Genomic DNA, 26,658 nt, shown 5'->3' with positions numbered 1-26,658 from the left:
TAATACATGCATAACTTTTCATTTTATAATTAAAACATCAGTAGAAAAGAGGGTGGAGGTAATGGAATGCACACAATGTCTGACTTGGTTAAATTATTTTTATCTACTCCACTTTAACATTCTCTCTGTATCTTTTATCCAAAGTCAAAGCATTTGGCCCCCTCCCACCCTACCTAGGGTCATGCTGTTGTAATTTTCAGAGGAATAAATTTTTTTGTCTTAAGACAGTTTTTGTAGCCAGAAGAGGAAGAACTACCACTGTATAGAAATGGTATTGATTTTAGGGGGCATACATATTACAAAGCTAACATTTTAGGTCCTCGCTAGCTTTTGAAATGTGAAATTGTACTTTCATACAAGGAAACACGAGAGACAACATATAGTTCAATCTTCTTACAGGGTAGGTTCTGAAAGGATATTAAGTATGTCCAGCTGTTTCTCAGCTTCAGGAATTTTTTGGCCATCTGCTGACCTAGGTGGGAAGAAGAACTGGAAAATTCTGTTTCCTCCCACATTTTGTAGTGGCAGGTGTCTTGCGATAGGAGGAACGGAGCTTAGAAAACCATGGGTCATACTTGGGTTATACTTCACCTATCCCTGCTTCAAGCTCTGAGAAAACAAGACAGACATATGAACGCACTGGTAGTTAACAGACTTGAGTCAGATTTTGGCTGCTGTAGCTGTGAAAATTGTGGATGCCGGTGCCAGACATGCCTGAGCTTGCAATCTGGCTGTACTCTCTAGTAGCTGTGTGACCTTGGGAATTAACTGAACTTCAGTTTTATCATCTCTGAAAGGGGGCTAATAAGAATAGCTTCATCTTAGTTCTTTACATGAAGATTAAGTGAGATTTTTTTTATCACCTCACGCCAGTCTAAAGTCTTTCAAGTTAATCAGATCTGTTTTATTTTATAGTCAGTGAGATAATGTTAATGGCTTTTTAGTGAGATCTCTGTCTTTTAGGAGAATAACCAACTGTCTGTAATCTCAGATAATACTAGTAGTGGACAAATACTATTTATTTTGCATCAGCCACTCTGCTGTTTCATATGCAGAGAGTCATCTATTCATCACACCTCCATAAAGTAGCTATTATCTTTATTTTAAAAGGAAAATTGAACCTCAGAAAAAATTACACCAGGTAATAGAGACAGTCAGTTGTCAGAGATGGCATTTCCCTCAAGTCTGTGCATCTCTGAGGCCTCCATAGTGAATTTTGTTGGGGGACTATGTGACACATCCACTGACCCATTTCTTACCACCATCCTTAATATAAGCTTCCAGGAGATCTGACTTTATACTGAGCAATCAGTCTTTAACTAGAGCAATATGGAAAGTTTGAAGAGGCAGTCCTTTAATTTCCAAAATCCTTTAAGTTCCAAACCTTTCAAGACCCCAAATGTCCTACAGGTGGAATGATAAAAACTCAAATGGAATTGTCATCTCAACACTTAAGCACTGGTTTTCCACAACACTAAACAATTTAAGCTTGGCTGCTCTAAAATGAAATTCAGTATATCTGTCTCACTGAGATGTTATGAATATTAATTAAATAATAATATATATGCAATGTCCTTGATAGTGCTGACTGCAGTAAGCACAGAGGAACTATTATTAACCTGTAGAAAACAGGTACCAGTCAGAGAACCTTAGAGAAAAGAGTGAGGGGCTAGTAGTGTTTCTTACCTTTTTAAGGCAGTGGTGAGTAGGATCACAGTAGTTGTATTAGTTTTCTAGGGCTGCCACAACAAACTACCACAGACTGGGAGGCTTAAACGCAGAAATTTATTTTCTCACTGTCCTGGAGGACAGAAATCCAAGATCAAGGCATTGGTAGAATTGTTTTTTTTCCGAGGCCTCTCTCCTTCGCTTATAGGTGGTACCTTCTCCCTGTGTCTTCCTCTGTATGTACCTGTGTCCTTATCTCCAATTCTGATAAGGACACCAATCATATTAGATTAGGGTTTACCTTAATGACCTAATTTTATCTTAAGTACCTCTTTAAAGGCTCTATTTCCTAACCCAATCACATTCTGAAGTACTGGGGTTTAGGACTTTAATATATGAATTTTGGGAGTTCAAGGAAGGAAGCATGAGTGATCAGAGACCAATTGGGAAGCCCTAGAACTTATGAATATCTGGTAGATGGAAGGATTTCATATTTTTTCACAGATACTTTTGTTTAAGGATTTGGGGGAGCTCCACCTTACATGCACAAATACCCACACCTGTTACTTGAGTAGTTTCCACGGTCCCTCAGAAAACAAAGATCAGGAGAAATCGTCTTGCAGAATATGTTTCAGGGACTTAGTTCTTTGTCAAGTCACATACTCACCTTTCCTGCTCTCCCGTTCTCAGTGTTATCATAGACTCCATCTAACCCCAACCCCTTCAAATGGCAACTGGGAGCTAACAAGCCTCTGCCTATTAAAATTAACATGACACAGGATTTTGAAATTTCTGGAGCATTTAATTTTTTTTTTTTACTCTACATTTTTTTTCCTAAATAGTAAGCACTGATTTCCTTAATTTACATTAGTGAAGTTCCTAAATATTGAAGACATAACATATAAGTGGAGGAAAATACTAATACTTTGGCTCAATATTGTAACTTAAAGAAACTGTGCCTCTTTAATTTAATTTTTTATTTTATTATTTATTTTAATCTTTATTATATTTTTCCACTACTATTTAGTCCCCTTACACCATTCTCCCCTCAGCAATCACCATACTTATTAGTTCTTATCTGTGATAAAAAATTTTAAACAGTTTCTGATTATAAATAATTACACCTTTAATATGGTGAAAATATATAAAATCTAGCATACTTTTAGAAGTCATAGTAAAGTAAAATTAATAAAATAAAAATTGCCCCTTTTCTCTTTTTCCAGAGAGAAACTATTAAAATTACGTACTGTCCCAGATAGATAGACTTTATTCACATACATAAAAATTGTTACACTATTAAGGTGGCATAAAATTGGCATCCTATCATGTTTTTTACACTCAATATAGGTAGGGGTAAATATAGGTTTACAGTTATGTGTGTGCAAAACACAGAGTTTATTCTTATATTATTACATAGTAATTATTGTATTATTTTCCATACAAACAACTATAAACTCACTTTTGCCCTACTTTATATTATTATATAATCATAAAAAATGTGCCATTAAATTTTTCTGAAAATGTGAGCTAAATGAATAATTAACATTTCATGATATGAATATGCTTTCACTTAATTCACAATTTCCCTAAAGTTTGGCACTGGAAATTTAAAATATTTGTATCCTTTTTCTATATTTATTCCTTTTGTTCATTTTTCTGCTATGTCTGGCAATAACACATATTCAAGCTGAGCAATGCATATATTGATATACTTAATGAAATACCACCATATTTTATTTTTAAATATTTAATAAGTCTATCTCAGGACAAACAGTGTAAAATAGATTCAACATGATATAGGCATACTCCTTCCTATGCCAATTAATAGACATTATTTGACAATTAGTGCTACTCTTCATTCAACTTGGAGTTGTCATCTCTTGACTACTTCCTGAGGATCATCGGATAAACTTCGTGCATAAAAGCCTCTTTCTTTTCCCCTTTCCTGTCCCATCACTTTCCCTACCTCAGCCCCAATACCACACACACACACACACTCACACGTCTAGTCTGGTTAGGCAGACTGTCATTTGTGCAATGTCTGGCACCATAGCTCCAGCTGGCTGGCTGGAGATAATGATGACAAAGGGGCAAGCTTCTTGCCAAAGCCAAAGACAAATGTCAGTCTTGTAATAAAACTCAATTATGGTCAAATTAATCATAATAATGTCATGAATGTGAGAAAATGGAACAATTTGGAGGAAATCTGTCTGAAACATTGGGAGAGCCACATACCTACAAAAGCTGCAGGAGTCCCAATGGGTAAGAAACACAGATCACAGGCGAATTTCTTGGCCAGGACACAGGTTCTCACTTGGTTTTTGAGAAATACTCTTCTTTCCCCCAAAGATAGTTTATTATAGTTGACTACTATATTAGAAGCAGCAAATTCTCTGAATTAAGTTCCCTCATAACAATAATAACACATTTGCCTGATGTATATTAATATTCCTTTGCTCCCTTCCTCCACAAATAGCCCAAACGCAATTGAAGAGCTGAGGAAGCACTTGCATGGTTCAGAGGGAGAAGTACTCCTATCCCTTTGTCTTGGCCTCATGTCAAGCCATATAGGGAGCTCACTTTGACACTGCTTTTTATAATAAATATCATTTATCTAAGAAATTTGTGGTTTTCTTTTTAGACTTCTTAGAAATATTTCAGAGTGGGCACCAAGAGGAGTCTACTACACAGGACACAATTTTGCTAACCTCCAGCACACTACAGACTTCTCTGTGCTTGCTCCTTCTCCAAGAGCTTTACCAGCTACCTCTGCCAACATGCGTATATATATGCATGTGCACACATCCATTTGTGTGTATATGTGTTCGTGCATGTGCATGTGTGTGTATGTCCATGTGTGTGTTCATGAAGAGCATCTTCCCCCAAGCTTGCACAGGCAGAGCTCCTGCCCATTACTGTATTGGCAGAGGATTCTTCTGATCCAAGACATTCAGAAAAAATGGGATTTCTAATCCCACTATACATAGTCACAAAATATGTTTTACATTCAATTTTATAATCTATACGATTTACTTAGTCCCTCAGGATTTTTTTTTCCACATACAAAGTGAAGATAATTCATACTTTATGAATATCTGGAAGATATTAAGAAAGATAACCTATATATGATGCCTATGGAAGGGTTTGGGCCTGCAGTGGTACTCAACTGAAAAGCAGTGTTCTTCCCTCCCTATGCCTGAAAGGAATTGATGGAAAGTATGAAGACCATGAGGAAATAGAAGAAAAAGTTCAATAAAGATACAATATCTTCTGGCCAGTTTGTTGGAACACTGTCCCATACACCAAGTTTGTGGATTCGTTTCCTCGTCAGGGCACAGACTTAGGTTGTGTGTTTGATCTAGTTGGGGAATGTACCAGAGTCAACCAATCGATGTTTCTCTCATATATCAATGTCTCTCTCTCTCTCTCTCTCTCTCTCTGCTTCCCTCTCTCTCTCTCTCTCTGCCTCCCTCTCTCTCTCCTTCTCTCTTTCTCTGCAAGAGAAACCAGAGAACATACTTGTAGAATGGTAGAATGATTTATCAGTGTTTTATGCCAGAAGTGGTGTTTTGAGCTGGGACATAGAACCATTTGGGCACATGGAGGTGAAAGATAGACATTCAGCGTGAGATTTGATTTAAGATAAGTTCCCTTCCCTTTTATGTGTAAGGCTTGGGCTGAGAAGATAGAAAAAAGAGCTCATACCATTACCTCTGGCCATAAACAGCATTCAGCTTGTCTATATTGTTAGCAAATAGGTTTAATGTACGTTGGGCAAATGCAGAAAAAACATATTGTACACAAGTGGGCAATATGAAAAACTGCTTCTTTCTAAATGAGTGAAATATGGGTACCTGTTTCTCAGTGTTTATATCAAGGTCTTACCTCCTTCAGAATGGAAAATAAAAGCAAGTGCATCTAATTAAATACATGCGATAGTACAATAAAATAATCAATTGCCAGGATAGTGAAACTAGGTTGTTTTATTTTTGAATATCAATGGCTTTCAAGTTGCTATGGCAATGGTGTTTTATGGGAAATTAAAATAGATTTTTAAAAACATGTTGAAGGCCATTGCCTTGGAGAAGTTTTTTACTGGGTGCTTACACGTGGGCACTTATATCTGAGTGTGTGTCTATGTGTGTATGTGTGGTTTGTGTGGTTTGTGTGACCTGTTTAAAAGCAACGACCATTAAATTTCAGTACACTAGTATTTAAAAATTATATTTAAAGCACATTCTTGGTGTTCTCACTAGCCTTTTTTTTTTCTCACATGAACAGTTAGTTGCCAGAAAAGTTCGGATAATCAGCATCAAGGAATTATTTTTGTTTTCTTGTCTAATGAATGGTAGGTATCATCTGTCTCCCTTACCCTTGCTTATCTGCCTCTTTAAAGATCACATGGCTAGATTTAGATGCCATTACTCAGAGTTCTTCTATCTTTTCCTTCAGTTGTGATAATAATTTGAATCCTAATGCCTACAATTTATGAAGCAGACCCAGAAGTAAAGGATCCTGTTTGGCACAAAAGCACCACTTTCAACTGCATCTTTTAAAGTCGTATAGCATTGTTTCCTACTAAAATAATTTTTTTAATCTTCCTAAGATAGAGTTATAGTAAGTCACATGGTTATTTTTAAATGCATCATTTGGGAATAAGACAACACTACAAGAAAGCATTTATTTGTAGAAATAATTATACCTAAAAGGAATAAAATAAAAGGGCAATATTGAAACTTTTTAAACTATGAATAGGATATAAGTAAAGTAATAAAGAAGGGATATAATAATTAACAATGAAGACATAGAAGTAAATATATAATAATAAAATTAAATTGGATATTTATTCTTAAATAGATTTCTGGCATCTGTAGTGAAAGACTCTAAATATGTTCTTGCCCACACACTGAGACATTTTTATTTCTTTTTTTATAATTAGACAATATACCAGTGTATTCTATAAGATACATTTCTAAATTCACAAACTATGTCAAGACTGACTGGATGGCTCTTTATAGCTAGAGTAATGAGTAATAAATTAATCAATTAGAAATTTTATATGATAGGCAATTAATGAGAGTGTTGAGAAGATACTAGAATATATAACATCTTCCTTAAATCGAGGACATCTGGACTCACAGATTTCCAAATCTAGCTTAACCAAAACAGGTGTACGGAATAATAATAGACCACTAACAATAGGTACCACCTGTTTATCAATAAACATTTGAGAAACTGTAAAGCAGCAGTTTTCAAAGTGTGTTCCCTGGAAAAGTAGTGTTAAGATCACCCGTGACTTAGTAGAAATTTAAATTATCAAGATCTATCCACACTTACTGAATTAGAAAATCTCGGAGTGTGATCTAATATCTGTATTATATATACAAGCCTTCTAGGAGATTTGAATGCGATTACATTTTGAGAATCACTGCTTATAAGGAAGGGGAGCAAATGCATGGTTTTAGGTAGCAGGTAGAATAATGGCTAAGACTATATGCTCTGAACATGAGCTGACTTCAAATTTTGCTCCTATCACTTACAAACTTCTGAACTTCATGCAAGTTATTTATATTTTCTTAATTTTAGTTCCTTCACCTATTGAAAAATCACAGTAAAACGTTAATTGTTCATAGTTAGTATGCAGTAAGTACTGATTATTTAACTAATGATTTTTCTAAGCCACAAGGTTAGAGCTAGCAGAAGCTTATTAAATTCAATTAACTTAAAAAATTATTTACATTTTTCCAATTTATAAAAATTAATTCTGGCTATTGGCATACAACTTTTGTATTTATACTTCTGTGTGCACAATATGTGAAACAAGATTAAAATGAACAGAGTAAAAATATTCCCAGCTCATTGGAGAATGCTACTCTACATATCTGCACTGAAGTCAGAGTTTTCAAGTGTGGCTTCTGTGAACCATGCATGTTCCACAAAGTGGCCCAAGGGGTTCTGTGTTTAAAATAATATAATGATGCCAATTTTATGTTTTTAAAATAATTGATTGAATATTCAAATATAACTAAACAATTGAATGACTCATTTATAAATATGAGCACTTAAATTATTATATATATTATAGGAATAACTATATGCATCTAAAATAGAAATATTTGATTTATAAATGTATTTCAAAAAACAACTATGTCAATGCTTCTGAATATTTCACTAAGTATTGATACATCCTGAATTGCAGCCTCTCAAAGACTCCCTGGGAAGCACAATTAAAAAACAACAAAAACATTCATCTCTAATTGGATGTAAACATTTTCTTGCTTTTAAGCTACTGAGCAATAATAATGTCAATATCATGGATATTAAATCTTACTTTTCAAATTATTGTACTAACACTGTGCTCTAAATAGCTATAAAGAAAATTTGAAAACCTAGAATCACATTGACTTTAGAAAACAAATTTTATATTCTAAAAAATATTGTAATGCTTCATGCTTTGTGGCCACAAAACATTTTCTGCATTACCCAGTGATGCTGAGCAGTACCTTTGGAGTCAGAAACACATTTCAGAACATTAAAATATATTTTTAATGTCAAACTTTCAGCTGAGAAATGTAGGCTTATCAGTACTGCATACATATTTCAAATGTACATTGTGAAAATGTAGCAGTGTAAAATCTTACTTGAGAAATGCCAATAATTCAAAAATAGAAATACTATATCTCACTAACCATTGATATTTTTCAAAAGAAAAATATTTATTTTAAATTTCTGTGCAAAGGAAATTTTACAGTAATATCATTCTGGGATTTCCAGAATCCGTGGAATTATTCTACATGGTAAATTAATGCCACATAGATTTCCACTAATTCAAAAATATTTGTATATTGCTATAGTATATTCCATTAAGAACAATTGCTTATATTTTGGGGGTTCAAATGAGAAGAAAATTTACTCTACATTTAATATAATTTTATTTTTACTATATACACTTTTTTTTACCATAGTCTGATACTATTTTTTAATTAAAAAAAGAGATAAAAAAGAATTAAAATGATTAAAAGAAGACAAATCCATTCTAGATAAAAACTAATTGAAAACAGATAAAATTGATTGACACATAGCACTTAAAATATACAAAATATAGACAGGGGTGGGCAAAAAGTAAGTTTACGATTGTAATACAAATAAATAATACAATAATTAATAAATAATAATACAAAAATAGTGTCCCACATACTCACAACCAAATCTAAACCTACTTTTGCCTACCCCTGTATCTTCAAAAACTGCCATCCAGTATTATAATTAAAGTATAGTTATCATTTATTCTATGGATGGGATAATAAAAGAGACATTGTTGTATAGGATTGATGGAAATTCCAAGTAGAACATTCCTTCTGGTAGCAATCTGACAATAAATTGACCCATTTTTATCTTAGTTCTCCTACCCAAAGATGTATGATCAAAATATTATTGATTTGTACACAAAGAAATATAATTATTTCAAATATATAGTTTTGGTTAAAACATTTGCCTTTCTTCATAATACAATAGTCTTTAAAAACCACACCTTGTTTAGACAACAGCAAAACTTCGCAATCTTTTTTCTTGTCAAGTTGTATACCCTGAAAACTTATGAGAGTTATGCACAACTGCCACAATGTATCCTGTTTCTCCTTGTCTGGAAAACCAAGAGAAATATGAATTAATAAGTGTGACTTTGTACCACCAACCTTGAATCTGATAGAATTTTTAAGATGGTAAATCAGTCCAAATTTCTGTACTCTGTGTATTATGGGTATGAATTATGTGGCACTCCTCACTCCTGACCAAAATTATACCACTGTGCACAGAACAAAGGCCAAGAATGGGTATTGAGCAGATAATTTATTAACATGTAAAGATGTCATCCAAGTTGTTTAGTGAAAAGTCAGTTATAAGGCATTCTATTCTATTTTCAGGAATTATATGCTAACACGTTAAATAGAATAAAAGTATGGAACATTAAAATGTGATAAATAGCAGTGTCCCACAGAGAGCCACACCCTATTTCCTGAAAACTATGAACGTTCTTTTACATGACATAAGGACATTTGCAGATAGAATACATGAATTTAGAGAGATTATCCAGGTTGGGCCAATCTAGTTACTGAAAAGTCTATTGAAGAAGTACTCATGGACATGGAAAGTAGTGTGGTGATCATGGGGGGAGGGGATAAAAGGGGGATAAATGGTAATGCAAAAAAAATCCAAGAAAGAAAAAAATGTCTAGTTACTTTCCCAGATTAGAGGCAGAAGAGATGCTTCAGCAGCAGCAGTAAGAGCGCCTGAAGCGTCAGAAGAATTGAAGGACCATTGCAACATGAAGACGGAGGGAGAAACACAGCAAGTTAACACAGGAGCATAGGGGTTTGAGGGAGGCTCCAGCTGACAGCCAGCAAGGAAACAGGGGCCGCAGCCCCAGAGCCACGTGAAATGAATTTGAACGCAGATTCTCCGTCAGAGCCTCTAGGTAAAAGCCTGGACCATCAGAGACCTTGATTCTAGCCATATGAGATTCTAAGCCAAAAAGCAAGCCAGAACCACCCATATTTCTGACCTAAAGAACTACTAGATAGTACTTCCCTTAAAAAATATTAAACTGCTATATTTATGATAATTTCTCATCATATTGGTAGAAAACTAAAATTGCAGGCATATTAGGGTTGTGGATTAAATTAATTTTATTTTTTCTTTACCCTTTCAACCATTTCTAATTTTACAATGAGAAAAAATTGTTTTAACTTAGTTAAATAACACTTTTCATTGAGATGAGGTTTAGTATATTTATAAAAACTCCATTACCAAATTGATCGTGATTGTTAACAGGTGAATTTTTCAAATACATTTTTTGCAATTGCTCTTCTCTCTCTGAAATTGGTATAACACTTCAATGTTTGAAGCAAAGTTGTTTTGTAATTTTCTCAATCCATGACCATTATTCTGGTACAGAAAATAACACTCCTGCAGTTATAAAGTAAAAAGATAAACATTTCTTTCTGAATATATTGTTATCCTAATTGTCTTGAGTGTGCCCCTCAGATTTTCTTAGAAGACTAAGTCATAACACTCAGTATTGTAATATCACAACCAAATCAGTGCTAATCAAAGTCTGAGCTGGGAATTGGCACACTTTTAGAGGTACTGACTTCCATCAAAGATAGAATCTTGTTCTTTTCCTGTTCAATATAAAATAATCACAAATGAAAATCCAAGGAATCCTGAAACTTATTATAAAAAGCTTTTGAGTGGGTCACTTTGTTTCTTCAAATCTTATTTCCTGGCATACCTTCAGAATTAGCTTTCTTTTTTAATGTAATTTTGCAAATAGCATATGGTAAAATCTTAGGACAAAAAAGATGAGATCCCATCATTAGAAAGGAGGAATACATTATGATATTATGTAATTTTTTCTTATTAATTAAAATCAACAGGACTACCAGGGTAGAAAACCTTACACTGTAATTGATGAATTGCTTGAAGCTTAGTGTGGATAAGTCTGAGAATTAAAAACAGCAGGGATACCGTGTCATAGGGAACCCCACGCTTTTGTGAGTTTTACCTTCAGGATTCCTACCAGGTTCTCACAGAAAAGACTGTAGAAAAATCCTCTGCTGATTCAAGAAGAGAGAGGGGAAAAGGAGTCATGTTGAAATACTGTATCCCCAGAGAATTCTCTTCTTAACAGGGACTGCCCTGAATAGAAACTATTCTGCCAGATCCTAACTGACCCGAGGCAAGGGAAATACCCAACACAAGCTTCCTCTTGCCTTCCTGTCCCATGTAAAGGAGGGAAGAAAAACTGAAAATCTTGATACTCATTTGTGCAATTTACAGTTCAGAGACATAGATTCACTGAAAGACAGATCTAATCACAGGACTAGAGAGTTCTTCCCCTTCCCCCACACCTTACCACCACATCAATGAGGCTACCTTACAATGGGGGAAATAAATCAAGGACACCAGAGAAAACTGTAGCCTTTGACACTCTGACACTGATAGCTATAGCAAGCAGTGTAGTGTTATTTGAAAGAGGACTTGGAATAGTTGTAAATCTGTACTGCAAACTCAAAAGCAACTGTAGCCACTTAAAAAAGGTTTAAAGCCAGAGAAGGCAGATAAAGAGTGGAAGACAAAGAAGAAAAAAAAAAAAAAAGCAAGGACAAGAAATAGAAACAGTAACAATAGATATTAATACAAGTATATCAATAATCACTTTAGTTTTCCAACTTTATTGAGGTATCATTAACAGGTAGGAGCCAGGGCAGAGAGGATGCAGTGTGATGGCAGCAGCAGGGGCAGCAGAAGCATGTTGGTGGAAAAGCACAGCCACATGTTTTAAAACGTAGGAAGGAGGGATACATGGAGAGCATTACCAGCTCCTGACCAGATTGCACAACTAATGGTCCCAGCACCAGGGAAAATCAAGCCTCATTGCTTCTGACTGTGCAAACCAGTGGGTGTTGGGGTAGAGGAAGAAACTGCCAGTCTCCCAGAAGAGTCAGCTAATTTAAAAGGCCCCCATGTCCTAGAATGTCCGCAGACCCACCCACTCTGGGAACCACAGCAAGGGCAACAGCTAGAGAGGTGCCAGTCCCATATGGAAATGGGATAAGTGCATGGAAAACGGGCGAGTGCTGAACAAGTGGCATTTTTCCCTCTCAGACCCCTCCCCCTGACACAGTGCCACAACATGGTGAAACAAGTCGCCCTGTTGTGATGAATACCTAAGGCTCCATCTCTTACAATGTAACAGCTGCAAGAGCTCTACCTAAGACACAGAGGCAAACAAACACAGGAGCCTGTCAAAATGAGGAGACAGAGAAGTATGGCCCTAAAGAAGGAACCGATCAAGGTTCCAGTGGGAGAACTAAGCGATGAGGAGATAGCCAACCTCACAGATGAGGAGATAGCTAACTTAACAGATGCAGGGTTCAAAATACTGGTGATAAAGATGCTCACAGACTTGACAGATATGCTCAAGTATGGCAAATGCATAAGAGAAGAAGTGAAGGCTATGCTAAATGAAACAAAGAAAAATCCACACAAAACCAGTGGTGAAGGAAAGGAAACTGAGGTTCAAATCAATGATTTGGAACATAAGGAAGAAAAAAACAGTCATCTAGTACAGAATGAGGAAACAAGAATTGAAAAAAATGAGGAGAGGCTTAGGAACCTCTAGGACAACTTTAAACATGACAACATCTGAACCACAGGGGTGCCAGGAGAAGAGGAAGAGCAAGAAATTGAACACTTATGTGAGAAAATAATGAGGGAAAACTCCCCAAATTTGGTGAAGGAAATAGACATACTAGTCCAGGAGGCACAGAGAGTCTCAAACAATCTAGACCCAAGGAGGCCCACACCAAGACACATCATAATTAAAATGCCAAAGCTTCAAGATAAAGAGAGAATCTTAAGAGTGGCAAGAGAAAAGCAGAGAGTTACCTACAAAGAGGTGCCTATAAGACTATCAGCTGATTTCTCTAAAGAAACTTGGCAGGCAGGAAGGAACTGGCAAGAAGTATTAAATGTGATGAAAAGCAAGGACCCACAACTAAGATTACTCTATCCAGCAAAGCTATCATTTACAATGGAATGGCAGATGAAGTGCTTCCACGAGAAGGTAAAGCTAAAGGAGTTCATCATCACCAAGCCATTATTATATGAAATGTCAAAGGGACTTACTTAAGAAAGAGAAGATCAAAACTATGAACATTAATATGACAGCAAACTCACAACTATGAACAACTGAATCTAAAAAATAAAAATAAAATCCGACTAAGCAAACCAGAATAGGAACGAAACCATAGGTATGGAGGTCATTTGGAAGTTTATCAGCTTAGAGGAGGAAGGGGGAGAAATGGAGCACTGGTGCAGGGATTAAGAATCATAATTGGTTGGTGCAAAATAGACAGGGGAAAGTTAAGAATAATATAGGAAAGGGTGAAGCCAAGGAACTTATATGCATGCCCCATGGACATGAACTAAAGGGGGTGGGACTGCTGGAGGGAAGGGGGATACTGGGCAGAGGGGAGCAAAGGGGGAAAAATTCTGATACTGTAACAACATAATCAATAAAATATACTTATTTTAAAAAGGTGATCCTGTCAATAATTATTTTAAATATCAATGGTCTAAATATATCAATTAAAAAACAAAGACTGTTAGAGTGAAAAGTAATGTCTCAACTATATATTTTCTAAAAGAAATACATTTTAAATCTACAGAGACAGATAGATTAAAAGTAGATATAACATTCTAATACCGATTAAAGAAAGCTAGAGTTGCTATATTAATTTCAGACAAACCTGACTTCAGAGGAGGGGAAATTATCAGAGATAAAGAGGGCACTGCATAATGATAAAAGGATTAAGTTTTCTAGAAGACATAACTAAATTTAATGTGTATGCAGCTAACAAAAGTGCATACACATTAAAATTTGCACCAGAGTATTAAAAAAAAAAGAGTATAAAAATATCTGAGGCAATAACTGATAAAACTTTAAGGATAAATTGATAAATATACTGTAATAGTCAAATATTTAAATTGTCCTCTATCGGTAATTGATAAAACCAGCAGGTAGAAAATCAGTCAGGACATAATTGAACTAAACAGCACTATTAACCAACTGGATCTACTTTACATCTGTAGAATTCTTCATCCAACAACAACAGAATACATATTCTCCCGAAGTTCACATAAAATAGTCAACAAGATAGACAACATTTGGGGCCAGAAAAAAATTTAATTATTTTTTTTATTTAAAAGAATATAAATCAAAGTATGCTTTCGGATCACAATGGAATTAATTAATAAATCGATAACAAAAAATACATAGAAAACTCCCAAATACTTGGACAGCAAATAACACATGGGTCAAAGAAAAAATCTCAAGAGAAAGTTAAAAATATTTTGGATGAAATAAAAATAAAAATCCAACTTTTCAAAATTTGTTGGATTCAGCAAAACCAGTGCTTAGGGAGTATTGAATGCATATACAGTAGTCCCTCTCTATATCGCGGTTCACTTATCATGGCCTCACTGTATCGTGGGATTTAAAAAAATATTATATTTAATCATTTATTGCAGATTTTTTCCTATATTATGGGATTTTGTGGTACTGTATATGTATGTTATTAAAGTTACATAGGTTTAAGAGTGTAGAATATGTTTAAGAACATAAGTAGTGTTTATAAAAGTGTAGAAAATGTTAATAAGGAAGTGGGAAAGGTTAATAAGGGACTTGGAATGGTTTATAAGTGTGTGGGAAGGGTTTATAAAGCCTTAAAATACAGTATATGTAAATACTAAAATAAATGTAAGGTTCCTACTTCGTGGATTTTCACCTATCGCAGGGGTGTCTAGGATGTAATACCTGCGATAAGTGAGGGAATCCTGTATTAAAAAAGAAGAAAATGGGCCTGGCTTCTGTGGCTCAGTGGATTGAGCATCAGCCTGAGAACCAATTGTTGCTGGTTCGATTCCCAGTCAGGGCACGTGACTAGGTTGCACGCCAAGTCCCCAGTTGGGGACACGTGAAAGGCAACCGCACATTGATGTTTCTCTCCCTCTCTTTCTCCTTCCCTCTCTCTCTAAAAACAGACAAATAAAACAAAAATGACAAGTTTACAGTATTAAAAAATATATATCTTAAAAAGCACATACAGATTTCAAGCATGTAACTCTATAGACTTTAAAAAAAAAAGAAGAAAATGTAAAATCAATAGTCTGTTTCCATCTGATAAAACTAGAAAAAGAAGAGCAACTTATATTCAAAGTAAGCGGAAGAAAAGAGACAATTAAAAATTAATGAGAAATCAATGAGATTGACAACTGGCAACCAATAGAAAAAATCAATTAAATGCAAAACTGATTCTTTTGAAAGATCAATAAAGTTGCTAAATCTTTAAGAAAGAGTTAATACAGATAATTAATATCATAAATGAAAGAATGGCCATCACTACTTACTCTATGGATATTAAAATAATAATAAAAGAGCACAATGAGTAAAGCTATGGTCATAATTTTGAAAACATAGATGAAATTAATTAATTTCTTAACAGGCACAATCTACCAAAGCTCACACAAAGAGAACTAATCTAATTAGGTCTACATATATTAAATAAATTAAAATAATTAATAGTATTCTAAAGCAGAAAACACCAGCCCAGATGTATTAAATGATTAATTTTACCAAATATTTAAGGAAGAAATACCAATTTAAAAAAATCAAATCACTACAACCTTCTCCAAAATGCAGAAGGAGAAGGAGTATCAACTCATTTACTCTGGTCCAGAATTACCCTAAGACCAAAACCAAAAACATTACAAGAAATGAAAACCACAGACCAATATATCTAAAGGACAGAAATGCAAAGATCCTCAACAAAATATTAGCAACTCAAATAGACAATGTATTAAAAAATTACTTACTATAACCAAGTGATATTTATTCCAGATATGCATGATTGGTTCAACAATTCAAAATTAATTAATGAATCAATTACATCAACATGCTATAGAATTTTTTAAAGAAAGATTTTATGAGCAGGTGCAGAAAAAACATTTGACAAAATGTAACACTTGCCCATGATGGAAATTTTCAGCTGACTAGGTATAGAGTGAAACTTTCTCACACTGTCAAGGAACATCTACAAAAATCTTACAGCAACTATCATATTTAATGGTAGCAAACTAGTCGCTTTCCTGCTAAGATCAGGAATACATACAATAAGGGTGTCTGCTTTCACCACTCCTACTCAATGATGTACTAGAAGTCCTAGCTAATGCAATGAGGCTAGAAAATAAAATAAAATGTGAACATATGAGGAAGGAAGGAACAAATCTCTCTTTATTTATATGTGTCATGACTGTCTATAAATAAATAGAAAAAAAATCAATACAAAACTTCCTGGTACTAATAAGTGATCGTGGCAAAGTTGTAGGATACAAGGATCATATATGAAAGATAATTTATTTCTTATATATCAGCAATTAATAATTAAAATTTTAATTAAAACCACAGTACTATTTATATTACCACCATAAAAACTTAAAAGAAACTTGTATGTGGGTGTTAATTGTTCCAACAGCATTTGTTTAAAAGGCTGTGTTTCTCTAGTGAATTGCTTTTTCTCTTTGTCTAAGGTCAGTTGACTATATTTTTATGTGTCTGTTTCAGGGCTCTCATGTCTGTTTCTTGGTCTATTTACTTGTTATTTTCCAAAACTACATATACTGTCTTGATTACTATAGCTTTATAGTGAATTCTGATGTCAGGCAGTGTCATGTTAATCCACAATCACATTCCTTGGTGTTTACCCACATGAGTTGGAAACTTGTCCACACAGAAATTCATACATGCATGTTTATAGCAGCTTCATTTATAACTACCAAAATGTAGAAGCAACCAAGATGCTCCTCAGTAGGTGAAAGAGTAAACAAACTGTGGTACATCCGTATAATAAGATATTATTCAGTGCTAAATAGGGGTGAGCACTCAAGCCATGACAACACATGGAAGAAACTTAAATGTATATTACTAAGTGAAAATAGCTAATGCAAAAAGGCTACATACTATACCATTCCAATTGTAAGATATTCTGGAAAAGACAAAGCTATGTAGTAAAAAGATCAGTGGTTGCCAGGGCTTCAGAGGGAGAGAGGGTGGGACGAATAGATGGAGCAAAGCAATTATTTAGGACAGGGAAACTATTCTATATCATTGGATGTACATCATTATATAAAATACATTTCTAAAAACCTATAGAATGTGCCACACACAAAAAAATGAACCCTAATATGAACTGTAGAATTTAACAATAGTTAACAATGATGTTTATTAATTGTTACAGATTACCACATTAATGCAAGATAATGATATGGGAAACTGGTAGGTGGAAAGGAATTATATGGGAACTTTATGTACTGCCAACTAATTTTTTCTGTAAACCAAAATATGCTAAAAAATAAAGCATATTAATTTTTTTCAAAAATGAGAAATAAAGAGGGACATGTCATGTCCTTTCAAATACACCATTTGTATGAGATCCAGTTCTAGGTCCAAAGAGAAATATAGCAATTGTTCTGCCTTAAGTTGTACATAATTTATTTTATCTAGTTATTCAATGTGAACTAATTCTAAATAGAAAACCAGTTATTTTAAACCAAGTTCAAACGAATAATAAATAAACATGTTATAAAAAAGTAATCTCATATGGCTCTTTTTCAGAAACAACTGTTATAGGATTAACTTCTGGTTTCTCTCAAGTTCAGGCTTGAACATCAAATCTTCACTTTCAAAGATGAGACTGTGAGTGATCCTGAAGAGAAAAGTACTGAAGTAGAAGCTACAGGAAATGTGGAGGCTGGAATTTCTGCTGGACTACAATTAGAGTTTATCATATACTGCCTCTTAGATATTTGCCATTCTATAAAACAAAGTTTAAGTAATATTCAAAGACAACCAGTTTTCAGGCATTTGCCTGTGTGACTACAAATGATGAAAATATTTCTGAAGCAGACAACAATCTTACCACTGTATGAAGTGATTTGAATGAAAAACAAGGATAAACTATTTTTCATTTGAATTAGCTAGTTAAATACTACTTATTCTGCCCTGATCACTCATCTTCCTGATTATGCATCATGTTGGACACCCAAAGGAAGCTAATTTCCATTAATTTTCCTAGAAAAAATGCACCAATTCTTACTTTTATTCCCACTTACCATACTAAGATATAGTAACATAAAAAATAGGAAATTTGCTGAATCAGAGATCAATAATGAACATTCAAATGAGAAATATAACAGCAGACACATTCTACAACATCAGTGTCTGACTTTAGACACAAATTTTTACCAATTTTCGAGAATGCTTGCCATCTTGCTTCTTAACTATCACCCAAGTAATGAGTTTTTAATCTCTTTTTTCCACATGGGAACCCCTGTTGCCCTAGAGTCCCTAAAATTGTTTTGGTTTTGGAGAGGAGTAATAGGCATCTTCCACAGCCAAATGATGTGTTGGCTGACAAGAAGGATGTTACTCGGGTTTATATCAGTGACTCTCCAGTCTCATTCATTCTACTCCCTATGAAAACTGGCCTGTCCATTGTATATCAAGAGGACACAGATACCTAATATTTACTATTTGTTGTTTCCCAGCAACTGTAATTGGGTCTTTGTATACAATTACATTTAATTCTCAAAAGAGTCATATTAGGTAGGCATAGTTTATCACACTTAATTGTGGTAAATGCTTGAGAATTGTGAAAACATCTATCTAAGCTGGAAAATGGTGGAGCCTGGATCTGAATTGAGTTTTTTCTTGTCTTCAAATGTCAAGCTATGTTAACATACATGTACAGATACACACAACTTATAATAATTATAACCAACATATAAGAATATTCACATATAATATAAAAGATGGGTCATTTTCTCACTGTTAGTATATATTTTTACGTATATTTTATTGATTATGTTGCCACAGTTGTCCCATTTTTTTCCCCTTAGCTCCTCTCTGCACAGTAACCCCCTACTCTTCAGCAATCCAACTCCCCTTAGTTCATGTCCATGGGGCATGCATATAAGTTCTTTGGCTTCACCCTTTCCTATATTATTCTTAACTTCCCCCTGTCTATTTTGTACCAACCAATTATGATTCTTAATCCCTGCACCAGTGCCCCATTTCTCCCCCTTCCACCTCTCAGCTGATAACCTTCCAAATGACCCCCATACCTATGATTTTGTTCCTATTCTGGTTTGCTTAGTCAGATTTTATTTTTTAGATTCAGTTGTTCATAGTTGTGAGTTTGCTGTCATTTTAATGTTCATAATTTTGATCTTCTCTTTCTTAAGTCCCTTTGACATTTCATATAATAATGGCTTGGTGATGATGAACTCCTTTAGCTTTACCTTCTCATGGAAGCACTTCATCTGCCATTCCATTGTAAATGATAGCTTTGCTGGATAGAGTAATCTTAGTTGTGGGTCCTTGCTTTTCATCACATTTAATACTTCTTGCCAGTTCCTTCCTGCCTGCCAAGTTTCTTTAGAGAAATCAGCTGATAGTCTTATAGGCACCTCTTTGTAGGTAACTCTCTGCTTTTCTCTTGCCGCTCTTAAGATTCTCTCTTTATCTTGAAGCTTTGGCATTTTAATTATGATGTATCTTGGTGTGGGCCTCCTTGGATCTAGCTTGTTTGAGACTCTCTGTGCCTCCTGGACTAGTATGTCTATTTCCTTCACCAAATTTGGGGAGTTTTCCCTCATTATTTTCTCACATAAGTGTTCAATTTCTTGCTCTTCCTCTTCTCCTGGCACCCCTGTGGTTCAGATGTTGTCATGTTTAAAGTTGTCCCAGAGGTTTCTATGCCTCTCCTCAATTTTTCAATTATTGTTTCCTCATTCTGTACTGGTTGACAGTTCTTTTCTTCCTTATGTTCCAAATCATTGATTTGAACCCCAGTTTCCTTCCCTTAACCATTGTTTTAGTATGGTTTTTCCTTCGTTTCATTTAGCATAAACTTCACTTCTTCCCTTATGTGTTTGCAATACTTAAGCATATCTGTCAAGCCTGTGAGCATCTTTATCACCAGTGTTTTGAACTCAATGTTTGTTAGGTTGGCTATCTGTTCATTATTTATTCTCCCACTGGAATCTTGGTCTGGTCCCTTTTTTAGGCCATACTTCTCTGTCTCCTCATCTTGACAGGCTCCAGTGATTGTTTGCCTCTGTGTAACTCCTGTTACATTGTAAGCGGTGGAGCCTTAGGTATTCATCAGTATGGGCGACCCATTTCACTATGTTGTGGTGCTGTGTGTGGGGGAGGGATCTGAGAGGAAGCAATGCTGCTTGCTCAGTACTTGCCCCTTTTCCAGGTACTTCTCCCACTTCTATAGGGGACTGATGCCTCTCTAGCCATGGCCCTGGCCATAGTTCCTAGACTGGGTAGGTCTGCGAACATTCTAGGACTGTGGGGGCCTTTTAAACAAGCGTACTCTGATGAGAGACCTGCAGTTTCTGCCTCCGCCTCAACCCCCACTGGTTTGTTCAGTCAGAAGCAATGAGGTTTTATTTTCCCCTGTGCTGGGACTGTGAGCTGCGAGGTCTAGTCTGATGCTGGGAGTGCTCTCCAGGTGTCTCTCCCTAGTTTTTAAAATGTGGGACTGTACTTTCTGCCAGTCTGCCGCTGCCACCACTGCTGCCACCACCACACTGCATCCTCTCTGCCCCAGCTCCTCCCCTCCTACCTGTCTGTTTGAATATTTCTTCTTTATTTCTTTGCTTGTTGGACTTTCATGCAGCTTGATTTTCTGGAACTTCTGGTTGTCTCTAGTTTTGAGGTAGTTGTATTCCTTATTAGTTGTGGAGGCAGACCCAGCGTGTCTGTCTAGGCCTCCATCTTGCCTGGAAGTCCCTAACAGTTAGTATATTACATTTGCTCTAAAATTAACACCATTCTCCTGTGATGGTGATGTGATAACAATTTTATTAGTTGATTTCTAGCATTAGTCTTAAGCAAGCATTAAATACAGAACATAATGGCAGAATGGAAACACAAAATCATTACCATAAATCTCACTACAAACCCAGCAAGCCAGAAAAGACAGCAGATTAGAGGAGAAATTTCAAAGAATGAATAGCATACTTTGAACTAGATATTTAATCCTTGGTTAAGAACAAAATGCCTAGAAGATTTGCAGATAATAACTCTCATTTTTAAAAATATATTTTATTGATTATGTTGTTACAGTAGTTCCAATTTTTTTCCCCTTTGCTCCCCTCTGCCCAGTACCCCCCCCCTTTCCTCCAGCAATCCCATTCCACTTAGTTTATGTCCACAGGTCATGCATATAAGTTCTTTGGCTTCACCCTTTCCTATATTATTCTTAACTTTCTTCCATCTATTTTGTACCATCCGATTATGTTTCTTCATCCCTGCACCAAAACCCCATTTCTCTCCTCCCCTCTCCCAGCTGATAACCCTCCAAATGATCCCCAACCTATGATTCTGTTCCTATTCTGGTTTGCTTAGTTGGATTTTGTTCTTATTTTTTAGATTCAGTTGCTGATAGTTGTGAGTTTGTTGTCATTTTAGTGTTCATAGTTTTGGTGTTCTTTTTCTTAAGTGAGTCCCTTTGACATTTCATATAATAATGGCTTGGTGATGATGAACTCCTTCAGCTTTACCTTGTCTGGGAAGCACTTCATCTGCCCTTCCATTCCAAATGATAGCTTTGCTGGATGGAGTAATTCTGGTTGCAAGTTGCCTTTCATCACATTGAGTACTGCTTGCCAGTCCCTTCCTGCCTGCAAACTGTCCTCTTGAGAAATCAGCTGATAGTCCTCTAGGCACCCTCCTGTATGCAACTCTCCACTTCTCTCTTGCTGCCCCCAGGACTCTCTCTTTATATTTCACCTCTGGGATCTCAATCATCATGCACCTTGGAGTGGTCCCCTCTGGATCCAGCTCGCCTGGGACCCTCCGTGCCTCCCAGACCTGTATGTCCATCTCCTTAGCAAAGTTTAGGAAGTTTCCCTCATTTTTTTCAATTCTTGCTTCCTCATTCTGCACTGATTGACTGTTTTTTCCTTCCCATGTTCCAAATCATTTATTTGAACCCGGGTTTCCTTCCCTTCACCATTGGTTTTGTGTGGATTTTCCTTTGTTTCACTTAGCATAGCCTTCACTTCTCTTATGCATTTGCCATACTCAAGCATATCTGTCAAGCCTGTGAGCATCTTTATCATGAGTGTTTTGAATTCTACATCTGTTAGGTTGTCTATCTCCTCATCTGTTAGGTTGGCTATCTCCTCGTCGCTTATTTCTCCCACTGGAACTTTGATCTTTCCCCCTTTTGGGCCATACTTCTCTGTCTCCTCATTCTGACAGGTTCCTGTGTTTGTTTACCTCCATGTCCCAGGTAGAGCTGTCACTCCTGTTATGTTGTAAGGGGTTGAGCCTTAGGGATTTGTCAATACAGGGCGACCTGTTTCACCACGTTGTGGTGCTGTATGTGAGGGAGGGGTCTGAGAGGGAACAATGCTGCCTACCCAGCACTCGTCTTTTTTCCAGGCACTTCTCCCACTTCTGCACTGGACTGGCACCCCTCTAGCTGCTGCCCTAGCTGTCGTTCCCAGAGTGGGTGGGTCTGCGGATGTTCTAGGACCGTGGGGGCCCTTTAAACATGTGGACTCTGCTGAGAGACCATCAGTTTCTCCCTCTGTCCCAACCCCCACTGGTCTGCACCATCAGAAGCAATGAGGCTTGATTTTCCCCAGTGCTGGGACCATGAGCTGCTAGGTCCAGTGAGGAGCTGAGAACACTCCCCAGGTGTCCCTCCTAACTTTAAAACATGTGACTGTACTTTCTGCCAGCCTGCCACTGCTGCCACCACCACATCTCATTCTCTCTACCCAGGCTCCGCCCCTCCTACCTGTCTGGATGAGTATTTCTTCTTTATATCTTTGTTTGCTGGACTTCCATGCAGTTTGATTTTATAGAACTTCTGGTTGTTTCTATTGTTGAGGTAGTTGTATTCCTTCTTAGTTGTGGAGGGGGATGCAGTGTGTCTGTCTATACCTCCATCTTGGCCAGATAATACCTCTTACTTTTAAAAATGCATTTGTTACATCAGACAATGGAAAGGAAAGTTAAGGAATTAAGACAAAAAAGAAACAAATACTCTGTTGAATCAACAAATATGACAAGCATGTGTCCAAAGCTCATAATAATGTAGTACAATTGGAATTCCAACAGATTACCAGTAGAGGTGACTGGTATAACTTTTAGAAAAAAATTTGACTAAATGCAGTCAAAGCATATCAGTCTCCAAGCCATTTAATTTAGTACTCTTGTTTTTAAAAATACAAACTCCAACCAAAGAATACTGCCATCACAAAGAAGTACTATGCCAGCAAATGTTCATTTTAACATTTTTGTGATAGCCACAAATTGGAAATCTAATTACTTTCAAATTGAAGACTGAGTAGTAATTATTATATTTATGAACAAACTAAAAATGTATTGATGATATATTGTTAACTAAAGAAATAGGATATAAATTTATTTATAAATTCAAATTTTTATAACTACATAATAAACATAAATAAAAAACTTTAAAATATAGTAAAATAATTGAATTATTTCAACTATGGCAAGGGACTTGTAATTAAATTCCAAAGGTATTATCAATAGAAAAACCCCCGAATCTATGCTGTAAATAAGGATACATGTCATCCACACGCCGATAACTTTAAGAAGTTTATACCAGATTCTGTGCAAACACTAAGATGGTTTTCCTCAGAGGACACCTGCACATCACATTTTTCAAAGAATTGGAAATTAAGAATGTGTAGACAGAATTTATAGATTCTAAATGGGATAGCACTGGGCTATTAAAGGAGTGGATAGGGATTGTCTATTTGTACTAGTGGAAAATCACTTTGTCATTACAGATTGAGGACTCCTGAAGCAGCTGTCCAAGGAGGTCTAGAAGCATGGGCACCCATACCAAACAGATGCTGGCAGATAAAGGGCCTCCTTCTGACATATTAAGCCAACACTGGGACAAGGTATCAGGAAAGTGATAAGACATGTTCATGGTAGGTATAGAGAGAGGGTGTTTTACCCAACTGTAAAATAGGTTTGAGAAACTTGATTTTACCTCAATCGTTTTATCAAATGCAGGGAGCAAAAAAGAAGTAAAATTCCCCTACAGCAGACACAGCACTAGTTTATACTGAACTGTTAATAAGAGCCTATGGGACAGTTATCTACTTACTATTGGATATGGGGCTTCTCACAGGATCCACATGGACAGTGAGACATAAGAAGAGACTTTTGGGGTAAAATATATGCCAGATTCCCCTCCTCTCTTCCAACAGGAGGTGACAGAAATAAAATAACAGGGGGCATAAGTAAAGATTATAAAATATACAAGTGTTTAATGCTAGAATTTCAAAAGCCTTGAGGATTTTTTTTTTCTGAAAGTTTGAAAGTCTTTTTGGCTCTGGAATTTTACATTTATTGCCCTTGTAACTGAATTACAAACTCAAACCACAATTTATCCCCTAATGTATTTTAAAAGACACACAGACTTGCCATTCTAAAAGACAGAGGTATGACTAAACTTCCAATTTCCCCAATGTGTTTCTCTTTCCTCCCACATCCATCATATTTTTCCCAAACTTGTATTTTATTTTAATGAATTCCAACCTAAGATGAAAATGTCAGTATACATGTATTTTACTTTCAGACACTCAGTATTCACAAAATTATAGTTTAATATTTACTTTTTGTACTTTTAAAATGTGAAGCACATATATCTTATTCATACACAAAATTCTATTTTAGTTCATTTCTGTTTCTTTATCATCTTTCTAAGGCTTAACTTTATACTTACATGAGACAATATTTTTTCTCTCACTTGACACAGTGTGATCCTTCACTGTTAAAAATGAGAAAAATCAGGTTGCTTACCTCTTAATTTTATTTTTACTCTCAGCATCTCCATATCCTGATTTTTAAAATTTTATTATTAATTTAATATCATTATGATTTACTTATTCTTCTCTAACTATAATTCCTAAGAACATTTAGCTTTAAGTCCTACATTTAAAAGAAATTAATAGATAACATCATTCTTTATATCTTTACTTTCCATTGTGTATCTTGTTTGGCTAGATTTGATTTTTACATTCCTTTTTCTGAAAACACATGTCTATTGTCTTTGTGCCTAATGTACTTCATACTTGGTTTGCACTGTAACTCACTGTCAAGATGACAATTAAATCACTCAGCCTCTCTCTTCAAAATTTCAGCAGCTCCCTGGTCTCCTCCCTGCTCATGACTTTGTTGCAGCCATCACTGAGAAAAACTCATCTTTCCATCGTCAGTTCCACTACCTTACATGCATTTCTAACTATTGACTTTAGTTTTCATACTATTAAAATGAAAGAATATGTGTGCTCCTTCTAAAGCCCAAATGTTCCCTTTTGTTCTCTCGTATGCTACCTTTATACATGTCTGTCATATCTCCTCCTCCAACCATTATCCCATTTCTCAATTGTCCTAAAATATTCCTCAACTAATTTGAATATATCCTCTGCTATATTACTACCCTTTGGTTTTCTCTTTACCATTTCTAACTGGACTTTCATACTCACCACTGCATTACACTAGCTCTTATCAAAGCTACCAAACAATATTTTGCCAAAGCAAATGGTCATCTATCTGTACTCATCTTAACTTTCCATCCATCCATCCGTTCATGTTGAAACCATCTTCTCTTGGTTTCTGTGACAATACATTTGACTGTTTCTCTTCCCACTTGATCAGCCATACCATCTCTGACTCTGTGACAGGCTTATCTTCTCTACTAACCTTCCAAATGTTGCGTGCCCAAGAAATATGGGCTATTTGAAATACCAAAGAATTTAGAGGAAACTTTCACTTCCAAAGGCATAACTGTGTAACACATATTGCCCATTTCCCATTTGTGTTTATCTGTTTTCCTTTTCTATGAACTCTCCTTCATGCATAAAATTCAGGCATAATTCCACAAAATTGCCTTTCATTAAACCTAGTTTAATTTCTCACCTATAGAAATCTACATCAAAAAAAAAAAAAAAAAAGAAATATACATCCATATTCTCCCAAAAGAACTGCATAGATTTGTTTATATAAAAGAGAACTAACCTGGATGTCTGCTAGCTATCTTACTGCAGGACAATTTTTAAAATAAGATATTTAATTTTTGGTAAAGTTTCAAAATAATATACATTGCCATGTGGCTCAGGCCTGTGTGTAACAATGAATTTATATTATTTCCAATCTAATGACATAGACCAGGGTACTAACACAGTGTGGTTCTTGCAGATTCATCTGCAAGCTAGAAAGATCACAAATCACACCTCATCAAAGGTAAATATAAAGTGGATTGCAAGGTTATTGTCATAGATTAAATCAAATACCTTTTAAAA

At 35.6% G+C, this 26,658-nt stretch overlaps 1 protein-coding gene across 1 annotated transcript in view; it reads right to left on the bottom strand.

Moving 5' to 3' along the window:
* Positions 1-26,658, bottom strand: part of NRG3 (neuregulin 3) — a 675,183-nt gene that overhangs the window by 411,604 nt on the left and 236,921 nt on the right. The window lies entirely within an intron of this gene.

This window comes from Furipterus horrens, unplaced genomic scaffold (genome assembly GCF_987537825.1).
Source record: "Furipterus horrens unplaced genomic scaffold, mFurHor1.1.pri manual_scaffold_5, whole genome shotgun sequence".
Classification (NCBI taxonomy): domain Eukaryota; kingdom Metazoa; phylum Chordata; class Mammalia; order Chiroptera; family Furipteridae; genus Furipterus; species Furipterus horrens.
This window is presented reverse-complemented; position numbering and strand designations above follow the sequence as displayed.